This window comes from Alligator sinensis, unplaced genomic scaffold (genome assembly GCF_000455745.1).
Source record: "Alligator sinensis unplaced genomic scaffold, ASM45574v1 scaffold611_2, whole genome shotgun sequence".
Classification (NCBI taxonomy): Eukaryota; Metazoa; Chordata; order Crocodylia; family Alligatoridae; genus Alligator; species Alligator sinensis.
Genome location: NW_005841869.1, coordinates 2,812,668 through 2,835,282, shown reverse-complemented (window position 1 = coordinate 2,835,282; position 22,615 = coordinate 2,812,668).

Sequence of the window (22,615 nt, the reverse complement as noted above, 5' to 3'; positions counted from 1 at the left end):
TTTTTGTGTTGTGTATTTTACAAAGGATAAATCAGGGAAGTGTTTTCTCATTCTAAAACATATCAAAATATTGCTGACACTGATCCATAGCTGGGAATGTCATTCCTGAATAAACATGATGTCATTCTCATTCCATTCATACTCCTCCTGGACAGCTGCTGTCAGCATCAGTGAAGAAAAATGCCACCTCACTGGTGACAGCTGCCACTTGAGGTACTTTGTATATCAGCCTCTGTAGGAAAAAAAAAAAGAGCCAGTCATGCAGATGCTATTTAAAGTATGTTGCATCTTGATGAGAAATGCAAAAGCTAATATGTGGCAGGTTGCTCTGTGCCCAGATCCGGACACTGAAGGATAAAGAATGGTTCTGGTCTCACCCTTGTAAGAAGCAAGCCTCAAATGAGGCGCTTAATCCTGCTCTGTAATTGCCTAAGAAAACTTACTGGATAAGGTATGCGTGGTGTGGTTTTTAGTACAGGAAGTGAGAAGCTGTCTCATTAATCCTTGAAACTGCCACAGCCAATCATTTAAACCAGAGACTCCGATGCCCTGGTCTGCATAGCCACCGTGGTGGTCCATGGAGGGAAAGCTTGAGGATTAAAGAAAAGAGCCCATTCTCTCCTGGAGTGGCCACCAGCAGAGGAAAACAGAGGACCCCCATAATAAATATGACAGTCATCGCATCACCTACAGGCAACAAAGCAGGTTCTCGAGGAGGGCCAGAAAAGTCACTTGCTTGGAGCCCAAGCAGACGGGATTGACCTTATGCGGCTACACGATACGAGCCTGCCGGGCTCTGGGAAGGGGCGTACTCTGCCCTTCTGTGACTCGCTTATCCGAGGGAGCGAGCACCACGCAGGCTGACCGGGGAGGGATGCTCAACGCGGCCCTATACCCTCAGAGCTCCTCCAAGTGCCTCCGATGGGAAACTTTGCTCCCAAACAGTCACCTAAATTTATTACACGCCAAGATGGGTGATATCTTCATGTGGTTCGTTTAGCTCTGCGTAAGGGGAGCGTTCTGCTTCGATCTACGTCTTCTACAAGCCTGTTCTGTCCATGCTGTGAAGCTAGCAGTGTCAAGGAGTTCTTGTTGTAGCTCAATCACTAGTGCGTCTTTGAAGGCAGTGATAAGTACTGGAGCATTTTTGTGGTTTAAGCCCCAGGACCCTGCTCATCTGCAGAAGAAGATCATTCGGAGGAGAGGTCAGCTTTGCAGATCGGCTCTGAGAAGTCTGTAGGTCCAATGAACAATGATACGAGTTTTAAGACGGGTCCTTTATTCTTCAAGAGAGCCCTGAATGGCTTGTTAGGTTTCTATGGTTCTCCACGTGGTATAGAGACTGAAGACTTGAGGTAGCATTTATTTATCGAAGAAAGATAACATGTATATCCCATCCTTAACTTCTCCTTAGTGTTTCCCATTTACCAGTGTCTCCTGTTTTTTTGCTTAATTAAAGCAGGATAAATCTCTGGGATAAGGATGCACCGCAGAGAACAAGGGGAGCAGCGTCTGAACTCAGTGAGGGACAGGACCAGTCATGTGCAGTAGTAATAAGAGCTGGAAGTGTGGGAGGATTTAATTTGCTTATAGCATCTCATTGCCAAAGGACTTACTCTGTCTTAGCTGGCCTCAAGAGACTATCATAATATTTAGCACATATCAGTTTCCTTATGTTTTTCTCCTAGTACTGCTCTTTAACTTGGTATCATATGCCATTTGTTTCCTCTACCTCACCCCAATCCCAGTTCTTTCAATACTGAATAATCAGGTCTGATGTGTTTTGCTTAAAACAGCATGAGGTAGATGAGAATAATTAACTGACAATTAGCAAAAAAAATATACCTTTGTTGGGCAGATTGGAGTGCCAGTGACCAGGCAAGCTCAGAAAAGAGGGGTTTACCAGTGATGTAAAGAGTTTAAATAGAGATGAGCCTAGGGGGCAGGTTACAGGCACCGTGGGAGACAGGGTCTAGGCCAGGAGCCCACCCAACAGATGAGAAGAGATCCCCCTGTCCCGCTCCCACAATCCTCCAGAGCTGCTCAGAGTGGCAATTTTGGTCCTCGGGATGTCAGTTATTGCAATAAGTCAAGTCACCCACTTCCCACCTGCACCGTGGCGCACCAGAGCTCTGAGCAGGCTTGACCTAGGGCCTTCCTGCACTAACCCCAAGACGAACACAGAGGCTTCCCGGATCCCACATGCAATTCATCTGGGTTGCAAAACATCTGCCTGCAAATTCTACCCATGTCCTCTGCAAGGGAAGGCCTTGGCTATTTGCACTGCGGTGCCATCAGAGAGCTCCCGCTGCGGACCAGGACGGCCCGTCACAGCACTGAACAAGAAAGCAGCCCCTGCTCCACAGAGCTGCTGGGAACATGCAGCAGGGGCTTCTCCCCTCGAGAGAGGAAGTGCGCCCAACCAGGAGTGAACGGGATCTGTCATTGCAGGGAGTGCACGGCATGGGCTGTGACATTTGGATGTAGGAATGGCCCCCGTTCCAGTCCCAGCACCAAGGTAAGGAGGGGGCACGTAGCAAGCATTGCCACCGAGGAGGCTGTCAGCTCACTCCGAACACAGCGTCCACCTGAGAATAGTATGAAGCACAGCCTGACAACGAGGCCCCATCCCCTCCAGGGCTCCTGCTGTGCTTGCAGTTCGCTGGCAGCCAGACTTGCCTGGCAGTTGTCCTAGAAGAGTGCCCCATGGTTATTTTTGTTGGTAGGCTGGGGTGGCACCCAAAACATGCAAGCTGCTTTCCAAGCAAAGGGGCAGAAAATCCTTACCCCAAAGGGCCCACAGCCCAGATCTTCATTCCTTTTCATCTTCCTTTTGGCCTCCAACTTGTGCTGCTGCTTCTGTGTCAAAGGGGCAGATGTATAATCTGGGAAACTTTCCAGATGCATCTTGAGCAGAACGAAGCATTGCGCATTGTCAGTGCTAAGCAGGGTCCTTCAATCTGTCACAGTGCCACTGGCAGCATTTAATATGTATTCGCAATGCACCCTGGATGGCAGGCATCTCATGGAAGAGACAGCAGTGTTGACCATAGCCGGATTCTCAAGGCATTAAAAATAGAGGGGAAGAGAGCGGGAGGTCTTTCCTTGTGCACAGTGACATTTCGTCACGCAGACCGAGTGCCTCCACAGCAGCGCTCTGCTCTCGGTAGTATGGCAACAAGCCCATGCTAGGCATATGCTCCATCGTCGCCATAAATGTTGCACTAATAGATTCTCTTGCTAGTGCTGGGCCGTCACATTAACTGTTATTACTTCTACTGTCCCATAAATGCTCTCAGGTGTTTTTCCAAGGAGTTTGTGCAGATTGCGAAGCGGAGGAGAAGAATGACAATGATGTGGCCTCTGGCTCTTCCCCGGCACGGCTGCGTTTCTGTCATCCCATGGAAGCGCTCTGGTTTCTTTATGGGTCTTGAAACGTGGTTCAAGCAAGGTTGCCAACACATGTTCCTCCTTGTCAGACACTGCTCTGAGGCTGGAGACTGCAAGCAGCCTGACAGCTATCACTCCTGCCAGGAACACTGCAGCCCTGGCTCCTTTGTCTTCCAATTCTGTTCACGTCGAGTAAGAGGAGCTGTCACATACGGGGAAAACAATAGCAGCACTTGCTTTCATTTACATGCCCGGCAACTGAAATCCTCTGTCACTAACTCAAGTGGGCAGTGGATGAAAACCCGAGTGAAATACGATGAAGCAAATGACATAAACACACTGGGAGCATCTCCGCTCCTAGCCGGGCACTTGCCAATACCGGGATGCAGCTTTCTGTTGCTTCAGAGCAGCAGAAAATAAGTAAGTAGATATCCAGCCGGCCGCAGCTCCCTGTTCAAACTGATGTGTGTCAAGTCACTTCGCAGGCCAGCCCGTTCCACTTGAAAGCAGCAATAGGTCTGCCGCTGTTCCCTGGCTCCCTTCTCCTTGCCTCCAACACATAGCTCTGCGGTGCTCGTGTTTCCGTTGCTGGCACGGTTATCAGGTCCGACACTTGGGACTAGGTGGCCTGGGGACAGGCTACAGGCCAGCTGTTGCCTCAAAGCCTGGTGTGCCCCAGAGGCGGACGTTTGATTTACAAAAGGAGCAGGAAGCCTGTGCTCAGGGTCCTGAACCCTTCACTGTGTTTCAGGCCTGCTCCTCAGAGGGAGCTGTTCATGCCCAGCCTTCAGATCGGGGCCCTAAAGCAGCCTGGTACAGCATAGAGAGCGCAGACAGGTGTGGGACGCCCTGCGTTCGGCAGTCCTGCGTGCCCAGAGGCAGAGAGAAGAGCGTAGCAGCTCCAGCACATGAGCAGCCCGTGCATTAGGCCGGACCATCCGGGCCGCCTGCCGGGAACACTGACCGTGCCCTTATTTTAAGCCTGCACGGAGGAAATGTGTTTCGGTGAGTGTCAGTCCCTATGCCCGTGGAGCATGGGCGATGCCAGCCAGCCTTCCATAAGCACCTGCGCTGCTGGACCCGAACCACAGCCTTGGCACCTAACCGCTCCCTCTGTCCCTCTCAGAAGCAGCTGTCCATCTCCGCGCTGCCCTGGCAGCCTCCCCTGTCCTGAGCTCCGAGCCCCGCACCTTTGCCTTCCAAAAGAGGGAAGCCTCTTGCACGGCTCCCCGGTGTCATGCCCCTCCGCCTTCCCGGCAGGTCACGCATGAGCACTGCTCTGTGCCTTCCTCCTTAGTGCCCCTCACCTGTTAGCACTTCTGGGCAGGTGCTGGGTTCCTTGACCCGACACCCCAGGCCAAATGCACAGCAGCCACTCTGCCTCGGGGCTGGGCCATGGCACCCAGGTGACACCAGACAGGACAGAAAGCCCTGCACTTTGGCACAGACACTCCCCAGTGTGACAGCTATGCTTTTACCGGGGCCAAAGGAAGGGATAAGATGAACCGCAAGCTCTGTGCACCACGCAGTCAGCTGCCCTCGCCGTGGCAAGGCGCAGCAGCTGGGTGCTTTCTCATTGATCCTCTCCCAAACCATCCCCCCCAACACCACAGAGGCTCCTCTTTGACCTTACCTGAGGCTGTCTTCGCAGTAGTTGCACTGTTCTCTCATGTGTGGTGTCTGCAGGCAGGTCCCTAATATCCCACGCTGGCCTCGGAGGGGATGCACCCCACTCCTGCATGAGAGCAGGGCATGGCCTGGAGCCTGGTGGGACAGACGGAGCATGCAGGAGATGCAGCCAGCTCTTCCCGGGCACGTCCTGCCTGGGGAGCTCCTGGCTGGGCAGGTTCTGGTGCTCCATGCTGGTTTGGAAGTGCCTCCATTTTCATTTGGACGTCACCTAGATGACTTCAGATGTCTAAGCAGAGAGACAGGTGCCTCCAGGAGCACTTTCAGCTAATCCATCTCAAAATAGCTTCCTGGTAGTCTCCACAGTCACCCACAAAACATCACCAGAAAAGGCCACCTGGCAGAGACATCCTGGGTGCTTTGCTGCCAGCCCAGAAGCTCCAACCTGGGCGATTTCCGGGAACAAAACACTTCTCTTAGAGGGAGCGCACCCAGCCGTGCTGATGCTGCAGCCTCGTCTGCCACGGCCCGGAGTCTGGGACTCAGCCCTTCCTTTCCATGTCGGGCAACTTTCTGGGATGGCAAAACTTGCCCATAATATCCCCAACACTTCTCCAGGACACTTCAGCCTCTGTCCTTGTGTCCTCGCTCAACGCTGGCCCGCTCCCTGACTGGCTACTTGTCCGTCCCCCCCCCCGGGTGTTAGCATTCATTAATCAGGCACAGGTTTATTCAATCGGTCACATCCTTTGGATGCCTGCTAGGGACAACCGCTGAAGGGAAGCGTTATTCAGGGCACTAGATGAGGTGAAAAGGGGTGGTGGGAGCTCTGCTTTTAGGAGCCTCTGGCCTGAGCCAGTTGAAACCAATCATTATGGTATACAGAGACTACGGTTACATGTCCAGCCCTCGGTCTTATCAAGACAGTGCAATCATTGGAGAGGTAATAAATCAGAACAACTGAGGAAGAATTTGAAGGTGTCTTCCAGGGACTAGAGAAGCTGTCAACTGAATACAGACCAGGACTGGAATAGACCTACCACCCCCTAATTCATGCCCTAGGAAGCTTCCCAGGCCCTAAGGCAGAGGCTAGCAGAGAAGCTGGACAGGCTTATTGCTCAGGGAGTCACTGAGCAAGTAGGATGACTTACAGAGCGGGTACACTCACAGGTCGCCGGAGGGAGAAAAGACAACGCTTTGCTTACAGATGTGTGTGGCAGGTGATCTTAGAAACACAGAGTACATGTTTGTGCACATTCAACACCCCCATTGGGAGACACTGGTTCCTCAGACCGCCATTTGGATTGTGTTTCACGGGGAAATGCAACGAACTGCTGATAGCAGAGAGAGCGCTGAGTTTTACTCCGACGACATACAATCTGGGGACAAGCCGTGGAGGAGCAGAGCCGCAGCTGGGCTACGGTTAGCCAAGCACCAATGTACGTTCTGTGTCACAGAAAAGCAATATACCCAGGGAAAGGTTCACATAGGTGGGGTACTGGCAGGCCACGGTAAGGGAGAGGCCATCTCAAACATGCCTGCCCCGGCAGAGAAAGGTGGCGAACACAACTCCCCTGGAACGGTGTACTGGAGAGGGAAACGTGTGCCTAATCTACCTGCCCAAAACAGCAGCCTGGAAGCAAAGGTGTTCAGTGGACATGGGAGGCAACCCACAGCGGGCACTGGCTGCTGATCCTGGAGGGCAGGGGGAGGAGGAGGCTGTTTTAGGTTCAAAGGACTGGCAGGGACACGCTGGCTCGCTGTGCCCAGTCCCCTGCCCTTATGGGCAGCCACATCGCGGACTGCCTTTCACGAACCAGGTAAGCTCCTTCTCCAGACCGGTGAGGGGGTTTTGGTCCTCACAACTCCTCTTGGCAGACAGCTCCTGGGATGGATAGAAACCTCCTCCTTTCCAAACTATTCAAGGCCAGCTAATCCTCATCTGTGCTTGCACCAGTAGTGTCCTCTGTCTTCCAGAGCTCATTTTCCTCCCGAGTGTGTAGCCACCTGAAGTATTTGCAGACAGCAATCATATCCCTTCTCAGCCTTTATCTTGCCAGGCTAAACAAGACAAGTCCCTTTAGTCTTCTCTCAGAAGAGGGCTCTCCAGCTCCCTGATCATCCCCGCAGCCCTTTTCTGCAGCTGTTCCTGTTTGAATTCCTTGTCCTTGTACAGCGATGCCCGGAGTGGTGCACGCTGTTCCAGACGCCGTCTCAGCAGTGCCTTGTTCAATGGCACTGCACCAAATCCTTCCCTCTCTACTGAAAACACCTTGAACAAAAGTTACTGGGATCATATTTGCCTTTTTCATGGTCACATCCCAGTTACCCTGTGACTGCTCAGGCCCTCCTCCACTGTGGTCGTGTCCAGCTGCTGGGCTCCCATCTTGCAGCAGAAATTCTTGTTATTAGTACCCTAGCGTAGGCATCGTTACACCATCAGGAAGTGCTGATACCAGTAGAGCTTATTCCTATGAATTAAGCAAACGGGAGTTTATTAGCATGCTGACTGGAGGGAAAACAGGCGGCCTCAGCTGCACAGATGGATACACGAGCACTGATCCTCTATCACAGCGCGGGAGAGGAGTGTTAGCACCACAGATTAAACATTTAGCCCATCGCTTCAGGGACTGCTTTGCCCGCACTCGCTGCTTTCCTTCTTCCTTCTTCACGGACAGGCGAGCGGAGGCAGGGAGGTTCAGGGCTGGTCCAAGGGCGCAGAGGGCCAATGCCATTTTACTAACAGGACCGCGCAGTGCCTGGCTCAAAGCCGTCCCTTGCCTGGGCTGGGCCTCTTCTCCTTCCTCCCTCGTTCTGCAAGAGGATGCCACAAACACCTCCCTTTGTAGGAGTCGCTCCAGTTCTGTGGGAGAGCCGCACAACTCCAGGGCATGTCATCACGGTGCCTGTTCCCGCTGCAGGTGGATGAACCTTGGTATAAATACACTGTGATTCATCCCCGCAGTGAGGGGGGCCGTGACACGCCGCTCCGAAATGCAGCCGAGGGAGAGCAGAGCCCTGCACCTGCCTCTGCTCAGAGCTTCCCTGAGTCATTTGCAAAGCACCGGACTAACAATATCTGGTCACTGGCTAGTTCAGTTCCTGAAAACGTGGGGGGAAGTTGATAGCAATTCACACACAAATGCCTCCTTAAACTGCTCAGTGCCAGACAGTCCAGCGCTGTCTGCTAACGCCAAGCACAAATGGATGTTGCATTAGCACATAGCATCTGTCTCCTGAGCCGGCACCATGGGGTTTTGTTCTAAGCTTAGCTCAGTACACATCACTTTCAATACCTCTAGAGGAGAGAGTCACTTGATGTCACTGTTGGTCCAAGTTAGTGCTCCTGGAGCGCTGCTTGCCTGGCTGGAGAACTCTGATCTGTTAGCAACCTCATCTAGCAATATATTAGGTAATTTTATATCACTTTTCTTTACTGACTGGATATGGCTTTCATTTCCTTGGGCCACCCGTGAACTTCAGACAACACTGTCTGGAGTTTTGTACTTCTCAGCCCAAACAGAGGCCTCGCTGAAGGAGTTCTGTTGGACCAAACGTTCAAGGGCATACGGACAGCATAGTCACGTGGCTTTTCCAAGGATCCCACAGGCCCCCAGCCCATGCACACACAATGAAATAAAAGCAATAAACCTACAAATATGAAAACCAGGATCTGTTTTCCCCTGTGCCGCCAAGCCTGAAACCCTGTTTCTTTCTTTGAGTGGTAGGTAGATAGCTTGCACGATGTGGTTATCTCAAGTAAGGGCGTAAGTACTTACGGTGAAGAGGAGAAGGATTCTGCAGAACTGTCAAAAATCCTCGCAGGAACGCTGAAAACGGTTGTGAACTATTCCCCCGGGCATGGAGGTCTGCTCCAGAGGAGTCCTTCTCTGGATCTGTCCAGTCCAATAGACTGGAGAGGACTTGACCTTCCAAGTTTGGAGACAGCATGGCTGGCTGCCAAAAGACCCTAATGTGAGCATCTCACTGGAGCATTAACAGGAAGCAGAGAACATTAGCTGTGCAATAGAATGACTGCTTCGAACAAGGACATTCAAAGTCAGAAAGCAGAAAATTAGAGCTTCAACCAGAAAGTTCAAAGAATGGGGGAAAAAGCATGAAAAATAATTTTGACACTTTTGAGTAGAACTCAATTGTTCCATTAAACTGTATTTTTAATAAAAAATAACAATAACAGTATTCCAAATTTCTATTTTATAAGCTTTACTAATGTATAATATTTTTTAATACGTGTCAGAATTTTTTTACTGGAGGCAAATGCAATATTTATAGAAAGCAAGAGACTTCAAAACAGCTCCAGAGACTTTACGCTCTCAGTCTATTCACAGATTTAGAATAACTCAGGAATACAAAATGACAAAATGTACATTTTTTATATTGTTTACTAATGTATTGTCTCTTGTCCCTGATCCGTCATTTCCCTGGCTTGGAGAAACACATTTAGCTTCTCTGCTCCCTTTAATGCTACATACTTCTGGAAGGAAATATTCCCCATTTGGTGGAAATCTATCACAATTCCGTCTTGCAGAATATCATTCCCAAAGAATTACACCGCAATCATTAATAAACACGTTTCTGCACTGACAGACACTTTTTTCTTGGCCATTATTTAATCCTCTCTTTTTTCTGTTTCTCCCCCTCACCAGTTCTCCTTAGGTCAGGGGAAAACAAGCATCAGTTTCCCCCGGATGCTAAAATCCACAAGACTCACCTCCCCCTGCGTTAGCTGCCCTTGCAGCAGAGAATTTCTGCTTTGCCCTTGTGCTAGGTTTTCCTCTTTGCTATTTACTAATGCTAAGTCAGAAAGTAGGGGGGAATGACTTGTGACCAAAAAAAAGACGTGTGACAGTGGCTGCAAAACTGACCCTGAGCCAAGCCCTAAGCAAGAGTATCGTGAGCACCCTGGAGACCTGTCAGCACCTGCGGACTAATGCGTTTGCTCGTGTTGTGGTGTAGGGGGCAAAGGCGTTGGCTGGACGCTGGGATGGGGACTCAGTGGAAGGGGGCTCTGTCCCTTGTGCAGCCTTGGGCAGGATACAGACCCTCCCCGGGCCTCAGTTTCCTCCTCTGTCAGATGGGAACAGCGGTGCAGTTAAACTTATTTGTGCATATGAGGCATGCAGCTGCCCTGCAACAGGCACCGCAGAACGGCTTATAAATAATGAGAGGGGATACGGGAGAGCAGACAAATATGATAGAGGCATAAGCAGAGCTACTGACCCCGCACAAGTCAGGACCCTGAGACTCGTGTGATTCTAAGGAAAAATAAACTTGGCCACCCTTTATTTCTTGCGCCTGTCCAGATATATGCGCACCCCCTTGTTAGACTGAAAGCGAGTTTCTGTTCTCAGCTGCCTTCCCAGCTGATGCTGTTTGCTTGTCCTTGGTCTTCTTCCAGCCTGGACCAGAGAAACAAAGAAGCTGGTTTCATTTCTGCCGGCACAGAGGGTGTCTAGAGAATTGCATTTTTACTTCTCACGCACCCTTTATTTATCCTTTTCCAGGGCGCCTCCAGTATTGCTCCCATAGCTAAACGCTGCTGCAAGAAAATCCCTCCACCTGCATCCGCCTTGTGACGGACGACTTGCCTGTGACAGAAACATGGGGAAAGGTGAAATGTTGGAGCGACGGTGTGAGCGAGCGCCAAAGCCTTGTGGCAGGCTCTGCAGCCCGGCATTGTGGGGCCCGGGTGGGCTGCTGCTGGAACAAGGCCGCGGCATTTTGTTGCAGGCGCTCCAGAGAAAATGTGGAAATCCAGAGCCAAAAATAGGATTTTGTCGGAAGGAAAAAATCTGGGGCACATTTGTACCTGTGCTCCAGGGTTCGGCTCCAGCCTCCAACCCTTCCTGGGTACTATTTTCTCTCATCGTCTACATTTCAAGGTGAAAAGTACCTGATGTTGTTCCTCATTCGGGGGTTGGCCTGCCAGAGATGTCTGGTTATTGCACACACTTCACTGCGTGTTAAGGGAAGGGAGGAATCAGATCTATGACCCACTTATGCAAATAACAAGATGTGCTGCACAGCAGTCAGACCTGGGCAAAGGCAGGATATTGTTCCTATCCAAGAAAACCCTGGAACATAATTAATCAAAAGGGCATGGTACTCTGGAAAAAGATAAGTCCAGCGCCCTCCCAAGTGTACTGTTGGTGAGCCAACAGCGAAAGCACCAGCCAGCACCACGTCGTGCTGGAAATCCTGCATTTGGTGATGGACTTTGGGTTAAAAAAAACGACGGAGCCAGATATTGGTATTTTAAGATACTCCTTTCCACTGAGCATAATGCTGCATACAGTTTCCCCTGTCCAGCCATCCTCTTATTTCAAACTGATCTAGTAGCAGAAACCCCAAGTCCAGTGCAGGCAAAAGGTTTGCAACGTCGGATGAAAGTCACATAATCCCCTCGTTTGGGACCAGGCCGTTCCCTGGTAGACGGGGCCAGAACACACTGTAGGAAGTTGAAGGCCCTGGTGCTGTATCTGGATCCACAGAGTCAAGTCTCCTAAACCCAGCTTCACTTCACAGTGTAGAGTGTGCAGTCCCACCTTCTCTCCGAAAGGACCTGGAGGTTTGAATGGCGCTGCCTCTATTCATCTCGTAACAATTATAAAACCTTGTTTTCTAAGAGGCATGCTTCACCAATGGCTATTTCTAAAAGTCAATGCTCCTGTAGTTGTCCCAACAGCTAGCATCCAAAAACCAAGGGTTGGGCTACCAAAAAGTTGGAGATTTAAAAACGAATAAATGCTGGACTTTTTGTCTTTGCTTCCTTTTGGGAGCTTTTCAGAAGAATCAAGTCAAGCTTTTCTGCGCAACTCTATGGGATAGAAGGTGACGTTGTAAAAAATAAAGCAGCGAGGATTCCTCGTGTAATCCCCTGACTCCAGGAGCTGAGGCTTTAAGAAAAACCAACGAACCTCTAACTGTGACGAGGACTGGCAACGGTAAGAGTTGGCAACCGGGCAGGTGTAGGGGCGGAAGAAGTGACTGAGTCAGCTGGTCGTAGAGGTAGCCCTATCAGGTCAAACACACGCTTTTCAGAGCAAAGGCTTGAAATAACGAGCTCAGGCTCCTTCGGCCTGCCCTCGCAGATGGCTTTATGCAGCCAAAACTCAAAGCCACCAAAAACAGGCGGTTGCCCCTCTAGCCAAAGGTCCTGGCTCCAAGAACCAGCTCCCCAGAGTCCCTCCCCGTGGCAGGCTGCTCGAGGCATGGCGGGGAACTACTTGCCCCCCGCATACAACTGGCCCAGCCCGGCCGCCTGCCAGTCCCAGCACTGGGAACAGGTCAATCTCCCAGCAGAGAGGATTGCAGACTATTAACCCCCTCTCTGCCAGCCCCTGGGCAGGAGCTAGAAATGAGGCACCCAAGGAAACAGGCAGCCCATGCCAGGTGCCAGGCTCAGAGGGGAGGCTGCCCGTAGGAACTGGCTGTGCAGTCCCAGAGCCAGAGGGAAGCAGAAAGGTCAGTCTCCAGATGAGGCAAACACCGGGGACAGCTGTCATTACACCCCCTTTCCCTCTGGCGGGTCTCTTGGCTTTGTTTTTCTTTAAATGATTATAAAATATTATCTTAGGGAGTGAAAATCAAGTGATGTCAAATAAAAGCGTGCTCCAGGGGAGCGAGCGTCTTAGCCCAGCCGCACCCTGCGGCCGAGGGGAGCAGCCCGGTGGTGGAGATGCGCGCGGTGCCGGGCTGGTTGGGACGGGGGTTCGCTCCCTCGCAGGTGGGCGCTGGCGAGGGAGCACGGAGCTGGACTGGAGCGGGGGCACGGGATCTGAAAAGGGGAGCTGTGACATTTGATTATTTGTGATTCCTGCGGACCGAGTAGATCTCCTATTGATGTTTGAAATGGTTCTGTGTCTGCCTTTGGAGGCCTTCGTTAATACTTAATTTTGGACCATTTGGCTGTTGCTGTCAGAAATTCTGCTACGTGGCTTGTTAAACTAATGCCTTCCTTGGCTGCCTTTATAGAGGGACTTTATTAACTGTGGAGTTTTAATTGTTATTTTTGATGTTCTCGGTGCTTCTGTGAAACACCGTCACTCAGATGCAGGGAGAGGAAGGGAAAGCTCATTTGGCTGCTAGAAAGATGTTATCACATGAACTTTGACATAAATTCAATTGAACTAAATAATTAAACTTTTGCAGTGGAGCTCACGCCCGGAGCTGTGAAGGGAGTTTAGAGATAGGGTGTTTCTAGCCAGGTCGCACAGCTTTGGGTTTCTGTGGTAGAAGCAGTCAAGGTCGGTACCGTTCCCTAGACGGGTAAACTCCTAATTAACATTATCCTGGCAGCTAGAGCCCCCTCTTGGCAGAGGCATTTCATTAACTTTCATTCCTCTTGATTTATAAAATATAATTATTTTTCACAAACGTGTCAAGAGCCCAAGACAGAACCCTCCTCCAATGGAGACAGGCACCAGACAAGCCAAACGAGCCCCCTCCTCCCAGGAGACAGGGATCATCAGGCTTCAGGCAACCTGCTCCGCAGAGGTATGGGAGAAGAGGAGGCCTTCTCCGAATAGCTAACAAATGTCAGGTCCACAGAGAGAAGCAAATGCCAAACCTCCCTGCTCTGTCTGAAGACACCGAAGACCTGTTCCAGCATCCACTGTCACCAATGCAGGGTCCTTTTGACTCCTACAGACCCAGAGTCAACTTGAGTTCTCAGGCTGAACCAAAGTTAGTTACTGATGTGTTTCCTTGTATGTTAATAAAAGTCTAGCAAAACTACAAACACAAACCAGGCATAGTTTTGTCTATGGGGAATTCATGTACGTCTTGCAATGTGCAAGTCCCAGGCCAAAGCTAAGACTGGGATTGAAACCTCGAGAGCTGGTCTCTGAATGATGCACACCATGAGTTGGACCTCGTGCTGTGTACAGGGGGCACAGCCATGCGGATAACAGTCAGAGTGCTGAAATTCAGCCTCATGCAACACCCCTAAAATCAGCGGAGTTACAAGCTAATGTCTATAAAAGCAGGATCTGACCCATGCTCTGTAGGCTGGTGGGGGTGTGGGACAGGACCTCTGTTTATATCTGTTGTGCACAGCTATTTGCAATTGCATTGGCATTGCCCATGCTGTTCGGTGAATAAATAAATGGAGGGCTGTGCCCTCCAAGGCATTTAAGGCAGACTGTTCCCTGGCACCACATTCACTCAGCTCTTGCAAGAACAGGCTTGTAGTGGGTGAGGGCACAGTTTGCAAGGAGCCCAGTGCTAACTGCCGAGCCCGTTCCTACCCCTTCTCCAGCAAGGCCCAGCTGCCTTTTGCTGCCAAGGTGCGGCAGGAACTCTCAGGCTGGCAGTTCCAAATACTACGAGGTCTTGGATTAAGTCAATCCTTTCTAAATCTGGTATTGACATTTCCCTGTTCCAGTCTCCAGTCCCGGAGTAGAGCCCTGTCACCAGGGCTCTTAATAGCGTTTCGGGTTTTGAATATACTGTTACCTGCAGTGAGCTCCGGGACACCGAGGGAGGGCTGCCAGCACTCCTGACATGTGGACTGGGCAGGAACTGGGGACTCTCTGCCTGAAAGGGATCGTTCTCTCTTGCTGACAGTGTCTTCCAGCAACATATCAAGCCCTTTTTCTCTCTTTCTTGGCACAAACGCAGCCATTATGTCTGGGCTCTGGTTCTGCCCCTGCTATCTCACAGCAACGCCAGGAGCTGGCAAGAGCTGGCGAATGCCCTGCCGCTGCAGGTGTGGCTAGCAAGGGCAGGCAGACCTGGAAATGCCGCAAAAACACGTTGGAGCACACGCACCCTCTGACCACAGCTTTCAAGCAAACTCTCTAGGAAAGGGCCTGTCTGCAAACTGATGAGTGCCCAGAGTCATCGCCGAGCCTCTGTAAGTGCTGGGCCTGTCCAGCAAACGTATGGATACTGGTGGATACTAGTTTAACGCTCCAGTTTCCAACCATGTAGATCTTATACTGGTGGATACTGGTGCTGGAACTGAATTCAACTGCAGCTGCACAAGCCAATGGCCAATAAGGGGAGTCCTAGCAGTGTACTAGCTCTGTGCCACTGACTGTTCGCAGTCACCCCCGTCAATCCAGATGCAACTGCTGGCATCCGGCTCCAGAGAACGTGAGCACCTCGGGGGCGGCACACACCACACGCACCGAGCATGAATAGCGATATTGTTTGGAAGCAGCAGGTCTGTTTATCCAGCACACGGTGCCTTTCAGGAGTGCGAATGGGGGTGGAAGACGCTCCAATTCTGACTGAATAGCAGGGAAATTTGAAGCTGGCCTCTCGGGCTCCATTCCCACCTGTGCTGCTGACTCACTGTGTGCCCACGGCCGAGTCACTTAGCCTGATCTACGTGATGATCAGTGTACCACGCCTGGCAGCGGCACGCTGCAGCACGCCCTGCCGCTCCACGCAGGCTGTCTCCTGCCCCCGAGGGGTACAGCCGGGTCCACAAGGTGCCATAGCTTGACCGACGAGCATGCAGCCGAGCCAACAGTCATGGTCACTCAGCAGTCCTAATTAGTCCCCCTGTGTGAATGCAGTGACCCTGCTTCGGATTTAGGAGGCACCTGCTCAGAGCAGCGCGGTGGGAGCAAGAGCATCATTGCCAGGCAGGTCGAATTTACTGTACATCCCTGCCCTTAGCAACTTCATCGACCTCGGTGCCACCTGACGGGTGTGTAAACTCATGCTAGTCCCTTTGCCGGCCAGGGAGGTCACGAGGTTTTATTCCTTCATGTTTCTGAAGGGCTTTGAGATCTGAAGTGAGCAGGGAAAGGGAAAGGGAAAGGCAAGGTCTGATGATCTGCAGTTCCCTCCACTCTCCTCTGTCTCACGGACTCACATGAGTTAATAGCTTGGGATATCTTGTCCTCTTTTCTACTTTCTTTTTTTTTATCAAACTTTACCTTACATCTCCTGTAGCCCAATTCCCCCTTAAATTCGCTCTTGATTTGTTATGTTATTTAATAATTTTATTCTCTCTCCCTTCTCACAGCAGGCTCTGTTCTGGTAATTCCTGGATTTGGTATATTTATCTCATTTCCCTTTCTGACGTGTGTCATAGGTTTTCATTATTTGGAGTAAATGTATCTAGCTTTAGAAAGCACTCCAATATGTTAAGCTTATGGGGTGTCTCAGTCTCCCTGGATTGTAGGTATGTGTCATATTTACACATATGCCTCCGAACATGGATTTCTATAAGAGTACATATGCCTGAATATTTGTTTTACACAGTGTTGGCAGGACAGCTGCCTGATAACTTCACCTTGTCTGGGTTAAATAAGTTTTAATAGTAAAAATGTTGGTATGTTGACTGCAAGGACTAATTCCTTTTTCAACTGTATATTTAACTGTCATAAAGTTACCACTTTGTTGGATGCTAAATGTAATCATCCAGACTGAAGTAAAGGGCTTGTCAAATAGGCACATTTCCTATCTAGGACAGGAATATTTTTTGGAAGGGAAAATTATCAGTTTATCGAGGTGACTTTTCAGGTTTTTTGTTCTCTCTTCCCCAGATTCTTCGTATGTCGCTTGTTCGCTGGGGAGCGAGAGCTGACGCTGGGATTGTTTGTTCTGACGAAGGTGTAGGTTTTCCTCTGCCACTTTCTCACGCTCGTGTGTGCAGTCTGGGTTCAATCCTCTTTGAAGCTGGGAGTGCAACCGTTGCCTTCAATTCAAATAACACTTAGAAACAGGTGAACTCTCCTGTGGAGCCAGGCGGCTGGAGCAGCAGCCTCCGCCCCAAGCAGGGGCACACGTCACCTCCCGAAAGAAGGACACATGTAGAGCGCACGCGGGGAGGAGGTTGGGGCCTGTTACTGGGGAAGCTTCGTGTCCAGGAGAAACACAAGGTCAGAGAAGCGGAGAAAAGAGGCAGCAAGACAAGTCCAGAAGCAGCGAGAGGGGCACTAGTAGTGTCTGGTGGAGAAAAGCGGAGGGAGAGAGAGAGCGAGCTTTTGGGCTAAGTGCTGACTGCAAAGAACGGTGAGCAAATCAACTAGAGCCCGGTGTTGGAGTCCGACTGTGCTCAGGGAACTAGGACTCAGCACGCACTTTCTTTCTATATAAACACAACCGCATCAAGCAAATCACTGACCTTCTCATTCATTTCTTCTCCTAGTGGAAACAACACACGAGGCGCCAAAGTTTGGTTAACCACTTGGGTTCAAAAGGGGCAGCAGTGTGTGCTCATAAAACGGAGTCCACCTTCTTGGCAATCCCAAAGCCGTAGAGCCCCCAGCAAGACCCCCTGAAAAGATCAGCAAAACGTACAATCCTATTCCTCTGCTTCCATGACAGGTCGGTCCCCCCGGTCTGGTGCCCCCATCTACCCTCACAAGATGCACAACCTCTCAGCCGCATCCTCTTGCTCGTGAAAGCCATAGATAATATCTACATGGTTGGAAACTGGAGCATTAAACTAAACCTCCATGTGCAACTGGAAGGAGACCCGGTAACGGGTGCTTACATCCGGCATGATATGCAATAAGCAGCATGCAAACTCCCCCAGAAACACCTACCAGATCTCCAGCAACCAACCCTGGTGCTGCGGGTGTCCAGCCCTTCTGAAAATCAGGCTCGAAGTGCCTCGCTTTGTTACCTCTAAAACAATCTAGACCACGCTTGAAATCTTAGAGGGTGGGGGCTGCCTCTTTCGGCAGCCAGGGCAAGGAGCAGGTCTACAAACACCAGGTCTACAAGCCTGGGTTCCTGCCAGCCTAGCACAGGGCTGCTATTGGGTTTTCCTCTTGCTGGTTTTCCATTGTATATCCATACAGGACTGGGACTCTCCTGACGTGCTGACAAGAGGCACAGTCTAAAGAGGCTGAAAAAAAAATCCTGTTCCCCTGAGAGCAGAACTTGTTAGCTCCCAAGTAACCCAGTGTCTCCCGAGCGTTCAGCACAGCTATATTCTTTGGTTAATCCGTGTTCGATCCTTTTTCTTATTGCAAATCATTTTGACAAAACACTAGTGTGGGTGATGTAGCTCTGCCCAGGAGAATGGAGAAGCTGGCTCGTGACTGCTGTCTTCATTATCAGCATTAGGCATTTTATTAATGCTAATGTGTGTCATTTCTCCCACAAGAAAGGCCTTCTTCTGCCCTTCTACATGGCTAAATTATTGAATCCAAACTCCATTTCAGAGGATCTTCACCAGCTTAAACACTGCTGTGTTCCTAAAAGCAATTTAACCTTTCATCTTTTATGGGTGGAATTTTTTTAACAAAATCCTATAGGGCAGTTTTTCTCCTCATCTCCTTCTGATCTCGGTGATATTACGTGATATGGCTTTTGAAGAAGAAATGCCGAAACAGAAGCTTCACCACCTGCAGCTACTGCAGCGGGAAAACAGAAACGGCAACCTGGAAAAATCCCCATTTTCACTCTCTTGCACAAGCTCCTAGTAAAAATCCCCCCAACTTGCTGACATCTCTTGCATAAAATTGAAAAACAAATGCTTGGGAAGGGGTTGGACTGCCTGACAGTTTTGCTAATATAACATCTATCAGTTTATTTTCTAGCTTTGCATCCTTTTGTTGCATTAAAGACTTAGGCACTACATGGCTTTAATTCTACATTTTTGACAAAGGCCTTACACTGTCCAAACTAGCATGAGCTCCAGGAATGAAGAAAGTCATTCTGAATAGATCTGATGGCAGCAAGATGTAGTGCTCAGAGAGAGGAATTTTTCAAGACACTACGAGGTGATTTTGCATCTCTGTCGGTGCACAGCTTGCTCAGGGCTCGTGACTTGATCAAACCCCAGATTATGTACTGCATGGAAAAGTCCCTGCCTCGGGTTCTGGACGGGCAGACTGCACCCTCTACCTTGCATTTGCCATTTTATAATACCTCTCCTCCTAGTTTCAACCACAGGTTCCCAGAGAAATCCCGGAAATCTCAGCTGAGCCCTGCTCTCCCATCTTTTGGGTACGTCTGTTTGGATTTGCAATCCTGTTTCCTCTGTTAGAGAAAAGGGAGAAATTCTACCACTTTGGAGCAAACGTCATCCTTCTCGTGTCCCTTAGTGCTGGAACAATAGGCTGGAGCGCTCCACTTCGAGCAGCGCACCAGCTTCCCCACGGCACTCGACCAATGTGTCTTGAGACACCGTGGCCCCCCAAGCTCACCGCGCTGCCTTCCCAAGGAACTAGCAGCTGATGGGAATACCCTATAGAGCTGATCAATGGAAAGTAGAGGGAGCTCCGAGGTTCTGGAAACAACGGGGTCCAGGAAACTGCAGGGGCCAGGGGGGTACTGGAGTGCATCTGTCATGGGGAAGATGTGTGCAGAGATGTGTGCCCCATCCTCTGACTCTTGCTCAGCGTCACTCCTGTCTTTCCTATCCACTGGATGGCCCTCATTCCTTTCGAACAGCCATAGGTGGCCTCACCTCTCCTGCTGCTGCTCAATCACCCAAGTCCCAGCGGAGGGGCAAGTCCTGGAAAAGGAGACCAAGTTACTTTACTCTCTAAAATCCCTGGATCTGTCATTTATAGATGTGTCCCCCTGTGCCTGGTTTAATGGAGGCAGTTAAGTGCTGGCAGTGGCAAAAGTTTCCTCCCTAACTGACACTGCTCCTGGACCATGAACACAGCTCATGGACCCGGCAGGCAGGGTGTTTGCAAGTTTAATCCCACAGAAGCATGAGGCCAGACGCTACCTCACTTATTAGGTGCTTAAGTAGACTTAGATGTCTACATGTGAACCTGTTAGGCCCTGTTTGCATCCTGAAAAATTATTAATCTATCTCCTCTTCAATGAGCCATCATCTTAGCCTTAAGACTAAGTTACAAAGGCACGAGGAGGAGAAGGACCCATCTACCGTTCTGGCTAATAGCTTTCCAAGGACCCAGGCAGAACAGGCACCTAAGACATGGAATAAAATCAGACTCTTAGTCCTTCTCTCCCCCTTTTTCTGTCCACTATACACTAGGCATCACAAAGTTTTGTAAGTGTTGCTTAGGTACCGATCCCAGAAGGACGTGCTTGTGGGGCCACCACTGTTGTGAAAGACGTTACCATGAGTCAGGCAGGTGGGCATGCATGTCAGCTGTTATATAAAGAAGTCATCTTTGCACTACAAGCTAAAATCTACATCTAGCTTTAATTTACATGTACATTAATAAAAACAATTAAAGCCATATAGCCAGAGCATCCCCAAGCCAAGGAGACATCATTAGCATTCCCTGCACCTGAATAACAAGCAAGGAAAAACAACATGGGGATTTAGAGTTCAACTTGCAAAAGATAACACCATGCATTAGAAGCGAATGAGTCTCCCATTGGGAACAGCACTAGAGAAAGGAAGGAAAATAAAGTAGGGCAGTGTGCCAAATTCAGGAGATTTAAAAAAAATAACCAGCACAGCCATCACAAAAGAAACCCCATCTCAGCCCAGCATGGGAGGAAGTATGAACTGAAACCCAACAAGGATTTCCATGTTACTGTCTTAATTTGTAAAGGCTTTGAAAAATAACACAATGCTGAGCTGGTCTTTCTTTTTGGGGAAGAGTGGAAAGGGTCAAAGGGAACTGTATTGGTTATCAAATAATGACTGAAAAAGCTATTCTCTGCAGCTCCCCCAAACTCCCAAGTGACTTGAAGGGGCACAAAACACTTCCAAAGAAACCCTCACACAGGCAAGCCGAGCAAAGCCTGCACCTTTCTCCAGCAAGCTGCTCTTGTGCATCTCCTCCTCGCCTCCTCGCTGTGCACCAGCACACAGAGCCGTCCCCCAGAGGAAGGGGAGCTGCACCTTGAAACGGAGACACAGGCTTCTCCTTGCACTGCAAGGAAAGCTTTATAGATGACAAAGCATCCAGCAATAATGCCAGGATTAGGTCTTGTGCATCGGGGGACGGTTCTGGGCACATGACAACACACAAGGACCGTATCCTGTAATTACCTCCCAAAGCTGGGGGGAGTTATTAACATAACCACCACGCAGTACTGGGCACAGCGCTCCACACAGAGCCCCTTTTGTCCCTTCGGCCAGGGGATGCTGCATTAGCCCTTTACACTTTATTCCCTGTTCTCAAGCCTGTTCGGGGGTGGTTTTTCCCTTACCCTGACTATTTTAATTGTGTGAAGTCAGCTTTTCACCTTTTGTTGCTCAGTGGATTTAGAGGAAAGCAAAATGCAGGTAGATGCATCACAAAAGCATAAAGCAGGTGAGCTTTGAAGGAGCAGGTATCCAGGAAGGGGACAAAAAGGAGCATAGAAATGAATGGCTGATCTCTGTGGTACTCACAGCATGCAGCAAGCCAAGCAACAGCTACTGTACCTTAACTAGGCAGTCGGTAGGAAATCAAACCTTCCCTGTGATCAGAAGGGTAAAAGAGAGAGTTTGATTAGGCTTGGAGAAATTACAAAAAGGAAAGAACTCTTTCTCTCCATGGGCTGGGTGATTTCCCTGTGAAAGTTTTTACAAGAATGAGGCTGCATATAATGCATCTTGTTAACCCAAATTACATGCACTCGAATTCCCTCTCTTTCCCCAAAGAAATCAGAGGAGAAATCAGGCGTGAAATGGCATGTGGGTGGGGCTGAGAGAAGCAAGTTCTGCACTTGTAATTAAGTGAGACTCTCTGAGTCTTCCCCCCCAGCCTTCCCAGAGCCTTGGTGGGTTTTCTGAAGGGCTCAAAGTGTCACCAGCAAGGGAGGGGGGCACAATTAACACAAGGGTTTGCAGGACCAGCTCTGAGGTCCCCTTCTGTGGTAGAGGGAAACCAGTGCACACTGAAACAAGTGCCTCATTGCAGTCCCATAACCCATGGCATCCTAAAGGACAAATCCAGAGAGGGCCCAGCCAACTCAGTAGGAGCTCAGGATTTGGCTCACTGACCTTTGAAAGGAAAGACTCTGGCTACCGATCCTAGAGATGTAGTTAGCTGTGTTCGTCTGCAGTCGGAGAGAAGGCAGGGTAAATTTGCACCTTATAGACTAACCGAAGTGTGTGTGTGTGTGTGTGTGTGTGTGTGTACAGGGATGTAGGTTGCAGCCGTGTTGGTCTAAGGTTCTTTGGGTGAATCTGATATCTTTTATTAGACCAACTGAAATAGTTGGAAAAATGTACATACACATATATGTACACAAAAGTGTACACACACACACGTGTATGTATGACATATAGGCATCCATACACACATCTATATGTATATATATACACACAGACACATATATCATATATACGCTTTGGTCAGTCTATAAGGTGCAAATCTCTCCTGTCTTGTCCCTGCCCTAGAACGCTGTCGGGCTGCCTCCACAATGCATCTTTGAGCATTTTGCCCGGCCTAGTTCGACATGTCCCAAACCACCACCCACACGCATTTCACGTTTGGGAAGCTCTCCTCATGCTCCCAGAAGTTCACCAGGTTCCTCCCAGCTAGGTCCCCGCTGTTGCCCCCGTCCTGGTGCCCGCACCCTGCAGACATTGATGTTTTCCCTTGCGGCCTCGGTGGCTCACGGCAGACATCCAGCCTATGCCATACACAGCAAAACTGACTGATATTTTATCAGAGGCAATTCAGCCCCCTTCGCCACCAGCTGGGCAGCAGGATTGTCGACAGGACAATCGATATGA